This window comes from Asparagus officinalis, chromosome 2 (assembly GCF_001876935.1).
Source record: "Asparagus officinalis chromosome 2, Aspof.V1, whole genome shotgun sequence".
In the NCBI taxonomy this organism is placed as follows: Eukaryota; Viridiplantae; Streptophyta; class Magnoliopsida; order Asparagales; family Asparagaceae; genus Asparagus; species Asparagus officinalis.
Genome location: NC_033795.1, coordinates 84,442,098 through 84,448,784, shown reverse-complemented (window position 1 = coordinate 84,448,784; position 6,687 = coordinate 84,442,098).

Below are 6,687 nucleotides of genomic sequence, written 5' to 3'. Positions count from 1 at the left end.
TAATTTCTAAGGCTTCTAACCCCCGCAGAATCGTCGCCATATTCGCTTCAGAAGCAATATTTGACTCCAAGAAAAGACCACTAGACTTAGAATGAGGAACTGATGAAACCCTGTCATCACAGTGTTCCCATTGCATTGTTTTCTCGGATAGACTCTCTAGAAATTCCCAAGCTTCGTCGGCATTTTTCCTCATGAAATCCCCGTGGCACATTGATTCTAAGAAAGTTTTCACAGAATAATCTAATCCCTCATAAATTATTTGTCACAATCGCCATTTTTCTAAACCGTGATGAGGACATTGGATGAGAAGATCTTTAAATCGGTCAAAATACTTCCAAAAAGGTACTCCCGGGATAATTTTAAAATTCATGATGCTATTTCTTAGCTTCACCGTTTTATGGATAGGAAAAAATTTCTTAAGAAAAACGGTGATAAATTCCTCCTAAGTAGTGATGGAATTTACGGGTAAGCTATACAGCCATTTTTTTGCTTTGTCTTTGAGAGCAAATGGAATAAATCTGAGTTTGATCGCATCTTCTGTTAATTCTCTTATTTTAATCATAATACACACTTCCTCAAATTCCGAGATAAAAATATATGCATCTTCTATTTTATTTCTAAGGAATTTGGGAAGCATGTTTATGTAATGCGGTCTAAGCTTAAAATTTATTCCATTTGTTTCGGGGAGCCTAATGCAAGAGGGGATTGTATTCCTAATGGGATAGCACATATCTTGAAGAACGGATGGATTAGGATGCTCCATTTCTATGATTGGTTCAAAACGAATTAATCGATGTGTATTATCCCTAATCCACGGTTGCATACACCAAAACTATTTCTTTTTATACTTTTTTTTATGAAAGTTAGTTTTTTTTTTTTTGATGAAGAGAGAATGGAAAAAGAGAAAAAACCTAACTAAAACAAATCAAAATCAATCACTTTCCAATCACTCTAACTCTAAGGTTAATCCTAACTCAACTAGACTAGCTCCTAACAAAAAACTCCTAAAGTGAAAAGATTAAAGTTTTACCTGGGTAGTTAGCCAGGTAAGGATAGTACTAGAGGGTGATCAGAGATTAATTAAGTACCTCGTTCCTTGCGGAGCACTTTACGCAACCCCTAAACCTTGCCTTAGACACCAACTAACCCAAGAAAACTTAAACCGGTTCACTTAAGGATTCTTTGTTCCTTATTAAGCTCGAATCATTAGGGCTAACGTCTAATGAGTTTTATTAGGCTTGGGTGGTGTAGTGAGGAATTAGTGATTTTTGGGCTAAGGAAAGGGTGATGAAATCCCTCACCTTATCTTGATTATGGGGTTTTACCCTTAAAAATATTTTTAAGTGTGTGCCAAATCAAGATGCTCAAATCACTTGGTGAATTCCTACTAACAATATGAAATGCAACCCTATGAATTAAAAGCAACTAAAAATGATGGAAAAAATTTTCTTTTTTTTTAATTAAGGTTAACAATCAAACAAATGAGAAGCGGGAAATTATTTGAATTTATTATCTTGTTAGTAATTGTCAAAGTGGAGGGTGAGTTTTATTATGGTCAACGAAAATAAAATCTTTTTTTAAGTCTTAATTGTCTCTAATTGTGAAGAAGTAGCTAAAGGGTGGAATTAAAAATTCTAGAAAGAAGAGTTACCTACAAGCAAATCTTTAAATCATAGTTTTCCAATCCGCGATCTTCAAGCTCCAAGCGTTTCCTTCACAATAAACACACAAGTTAAAGAACCAAAATAATTAAAACCTACTTAAGCACCTTCCCCGGCAACGGCGCCAAAAACTTGATGCGGCATAAACATGTACCAAAAAATATTACAAGTACACAACCGTGTCAAGTTATAGTATAAAGATATAGATCCCACGAGGAAGGTGTTTTGTAGGAGAAAATATAAAATCGGTTCTTATGTTGTGTATGTGACAAATGAAAATATAAAATCGGTTCTTATGTTGTGTATGTGACAAATAGGAGTGATGAGTGAATGTGATTGTGAAGAGATTAAGAAGGTGATAGTGTGTAAATAGGCACAAAATGCAAGTGAGAGTAAATGTGACAATGAATGAATGATTTCCACAAGGAGAGATGAATAAAATCAAGAATCAAAAAGGAAAATCAAGAATGAAAATAAGATTCAAGAAAGTGAAGATGGCGGATTCAATTAAAGATATGAGTAATCTAGAATTGAATCCACTTCTTAGAAAATGGTGATTCCCTAGAGGGTTCTAGCCTAAAGGCGAATAAAAGAAAATAAAAATAAACAAAAAGAAAAACTAAACCTAAGAGGGTTCTAGCCTCAAGGTGAATAGTATAAGAAATTAAAATCTAACTACAAAATAAATTACAAAATCTAAACTATAAAATAAATTACAAGAATTAAATGCAAGAAAATAAATCTACTCTATAAGCATGAAATAAATCTAATCTATAAGCATGAAATAAATCTAATCTATAAACATGAAATAAATCTAAGGAAAGAGGGTTCTAGCCTCTTGACTATTTAAACAAGAAAATAAAATTTATTTACAAGCATGAAAATAAATCTAAACTAATAAGCAATAAAAGAGAAATAATAAAAACAAACCTTCAAATTAATCTCCATCTTCATCTTCATCTTCATCAAGAGAAGAAAAAAAAATTTAAAGTGGTGAAAAAATTCTTTTATTAATTATAACAAAAAGTTACAAATTTGGAAGGCCTTCTCAATTAAGAGTAGCCCTCCTCTCCCAAAAGAGTTATAAAATATTTCACACCCTCAACCCCTCACTCTCTACCCCTATTTATAATAAACAACAATGAATGAGAGCCCTTGGATGAAGACTTAAGTCCTAAGGAATTATTTTTAGCCTTTGAGCTTTTGGGTTTGGATTCTTGGGCCTTTTGCTTGTTGATTTTCCATTGGGCTTCTTGATTTTCTTTTGAGCTTTGCTTCATTTCTTCATGATTCATGCTTCATTGTTTTGGTTCTGGGCTTTTGCTTCATGGGCTTCTGACTTGATTTTTGGATTGTTCATAATGCATACAAGAGGTAAGGCTTTGCTTCATGGGCTTTGGCGTTTTGGGCTTCATTAATTCATGGCTTGATTCTTTTGCTTTGGTCTTTTGGATAAATTGGCAATTTGATTTTCTAATGGGCTTCTTGATTTCTCTTTTGCTTCATTTCTTCATTAAATCAAGGGCTTTTGATGAGAGATGAGATTTTTTGGAATTTATTCTTCATTAACCTGCAATTAAAGATAAAAATAATTATTAGTGGTATATTTATTCATTAAAAATAGATAATGATGGTATAAAATTATAATAAAATGTTATTTATCAACAATTGATATTGATATATGTTATTACAGAGTTTGGATGGACTCAGTGTGGTCGACTACTAAGCATAGTTGTCGACTACTAAGGCTACTCAGTGTAGTCGACTAATAGTTGACATCTATTTGAGATATGTTGCGAGTTTTGAGCCGCACTTCTTTATACGTAAATTTATGAATAGTGTAGTAGCACACACATGGGTATGCTGAAAGGAATTATGATGGGTTTTGACTCAATTACTTTGAGAAAGAGTTTTAGTACATATTATACACACACCTTCTGGATATCGTTGATGAGCTCAGTTCAGTACTACGGGGTAGTGCGTTAATATTTCATTTGTACATGCCATTAAGTCGGGTTTAAGATGCTTTATCTAGCAGTCCGTCCCGTACTAGGGTGTGATGAGGCTTGTGAGCAGTATTCCTTGGATGCCTACTTGGACGTCCGTCCCGCACTCGTGTTACGAACAGAGATGCGATGAGACTAATGAGCCATGTACACTGTTAGGATACTGACCGGGTAGTCCATCCCACATGATGATGCGATGAATTAAAATCTTGTATGGAGTTACATTGAGATAGTTAAATGATAGCCCGAGCCGTTGGTGGATGCCAGTTATGTTTTTGACTCACTGAAAATATATGACCCAGAATACTTTGCATTTGAAAGTACACAAGATTTGTGTCGGTATTTATTCTATCTTTCCAGTGACAGTGGAAGATATTATGAATATGATATGTTGATGTCTTTACTTTCTTTTACTGCTTTTCTTTATTTTCTTAGTTGGGATCAATAATTAGCAATTCACAATTTGAGACATATGGTATATACATAAGGGTTTCCTTGTTTGGATTATTTCGCTCGACGTACCAGTCTCATATAGTGGATTTCTAATTATTGATTTTATTTAGATTGTTTATCTCTAGTTCAGTGTTAATATTTAGGCGTCTACAATTCGAGATATATGGTATATACATAAGGGTTTCCTTGTTTGGATTATTTCGCTCAACGTACTACATCTCTTATGGTAGGTGTCTAAATATTAATTCTATTAGATACGGGGGAAAATAATCTAGATAGACTATGCTTAATAGATAAAGCATCCACTCCATCTAGCAGCCCTTTCCCTGGGGGTGGATGGAGGTGATCTTGCTATAGCGCTCTGATGCTCTTGTTGTTGCTCTTTTTCTTCTAATATTATTTCAGGTAATTCGGAGTACCGAAGAGTCACAGGATGACAGAGTTCTTACATAGTCGCCGTCACATGAGATTTATTAGAGGCTCCATCATAATTTTATATTTTTGTTCAGACTTTAGAGTTTATTTCATAGTGTAAAGGCAGTGTGTCTTAGTACGATTTTTAGTTGTTTCATGTCGAGACATATTTATTCATTTTGGATATCAGATGTATTCCAGGTTATTCATTGAGACATGATTTATTTATAAGATACTTCTTTCTATATCATGTCTATTGTAGTTATTTTCTTTCTTTTGCCTGTTTTGTACCCGCACTTTATTTTGATTCCACTAGAGGATATTGTTATGATTGGTAAAACTTGTTGTTGCACAGTGTGAGTGCATGACAAGTTTAACATCTCTGGGTTCAACTTGGACTGCAGCCATGTACGAAAATAAGGGCGTCACAATTATTGACCCATCTCGTGCATTTGGGACAGGCAGAAAATAATTAGGTGGAGTTCAAATATCATGATTTCATGGGTTATAACCCATGGTTTTCTGACCTTTTCGGTCTGTTTCAACCTAGGCTTGATTTCATGGGCTATAACCTATTGTTCAAATTTCACAAGTTCGTGAGCTATAGGCAACGGTATTTCCCCAACTTCGACCGTTTCGTCCGACGACAAATGACTCGGCGGAGTAAAATTTTACGATTTTGTGAGCTATAACTAGGGGTGAGCACGGTTCGGTTCAAACCGAAAAAACGACTGTAGGCTGTCTAAAAAAGATAACTGATTCCCCATCAAACACCGATGAAGGAAGTTACAATCTGACGACTTCCAGAAGGCTATCTTTAGCAACACTCAGACAAAAAGAGATTACAAATCGACGATCTCTTCAAACCAAGACGTGGAAGTCCTCCCTGCGTACCATCATCAAGACACAACACCAATTCAATCACCTACCACGGCAAACACAAATGCAACTTCTTATGTGAGATGATTGATCTTGATGGCCGCGACAACAACATGACTAATATTATATTAGCAACTATCAGAGGTGCTGATGAGCAGTGTAATGATATTCGACACACTGAAGAGCAGATGGTTAAACCATGCAAAGAAATCTTAGTGGAGATCGTGGCCTGCAGTTGATAGAGCGTTATTGAGATGCCTCAATTGTCACAAATGGCCTGAATAAGACCTCCTTTACTGGTCATTGGTGTCATCCATATATAAAGACACAGAAACCTGAACGCAGCTCCATCGCTGCCCAACGCAGATCATCATCGCTGCCCAACGCAGCTCCATCGCTGCCCAATACAGCTCATCATCGCAGCTCATCATCGCTGCCCAACGCAGATCCAGCCGACGTCGAACGCAGCTCATCATCGCTGCCCAACGCGGCTCCAACCGACGCCACGTCGAACGTAGTTCTATACTGCTGCCAAATGCACCTTCAAACATCGAAGAACGCAGCTCAATATCGCTACAGAACGCACCTCCAGATGCTGCGTTCAAACGCAGAACTTAGGCCAGAACGCATGTCAAAGTTCTGACCCGTTCAAACACGATCCAGGCAGTTTCGAAAATCGCTCTTCACCCACGATTTGAGGAGTGGCTTACGTGGGTTGTTACAACCGTTTAATGAGGCAACTAAACCCTCATTTAGGAGCAGATTATGAGGGCAGTTACACCCCTAATCTCCCTATAAATATCAACAAACTCAACAGAGTTAAGGGATCTGGACTTTTGGAGATCGGATTCAGATAGTGAGGGTTAAAGGATCAGCTCCTTACACAGTCTGGGGAATCATCATCAACTGAAGATTCCAGACATTCAATACTTAGCCTATTAACCGAATTATTTTCGGTTCTGTTAACTTTTTTTTTCATATTAGAGTTTGTTACTCGTTCTGAGCTACAAAACTCGTCAAGAGTTATCAATCAGACAAATCAATCGTTCCAGTAAACATAGATATTCGAATCGTCAACGAGAAGCAAACTCGATGCAAGCATTCGAGGGAGGCATCTCATCGCTACCAAGAAGAACCCAGAATTAAACAAAGGAGAGAATCCAGATTATTCTCTTCTCTTTTGTAATCAGGAAATCCAATTGTAACTGAGATTAAAGGAATACAAATCAATTTTCCTTCGTTTCTTTTACTGCAAATTTTCCACCAAACAGAGA